Source organism: Nicrophorus vespilloides, unplaced genomic scaffold (genome assembly GCF_001412225.1).
Source record: "Nicrophorus vespilloides isolate i.1.1-1 unplaced genomic scaffold, Nicve_v1.0, whole genome shotgun sequence".
NCBI classification, from domain to species: domain Eukaryota; kingdom Metazoa; phylum Arthropoda; class Insecta; order Coleoptera; family Silphidae; genus Nicrophorus; species Nicrophorus vespilloides.
In genome coordinates, this window is record NW_017096211.1 from 31,213 (window position 1) to 31,745 (window position 533).

The following is a 533-nucleotide window of genomic DNA, read 5'->3' on the forward strand; positions in this document are numbered from 1 at the left end:
ATTGGTGCAAATTACGACGTATACAAATTTCGGATCCACTCCAATCCCTTTGTGCTCAGCGCCTTTTCTCCACTTATTCCTCTCTTCCCTACTCATTCTAGATCCCAGAAGGGCTTTACATCCGCGGACCACTTTCGTTTCTTTATTTCCGCTTTTTCGTTTATTCCCTATTTTCTCTCTTTCTCTCGTTATTTCACGTTTCTCTATTTTTTTTATTGTTCGTTTCATTTGTTTGCAGCCGCGTTCCCATTTCAACCCCTTAATTCACTTTTAATTCAGTCTCTATTTCCGAGGCGCGATCTTCCTTTGTCTATGACGCCCGTCGAGAAGCATCGGTTTCGCATCCGCTTTCATTTGTTGTCGCAGCCACCCATCGACATAAGTTTTTTTTCCTTTCGATTAATTCAGAGATACAAACACACACGTACACAGCTTTTCCATTTCCCCTTCGTTCGTAAGTTCGCTCGCTCGCAATTCAACGACCTCTTCAAAGTTTTCATTTTCGATGTTGGCACTCGTCCATTGACAATGTT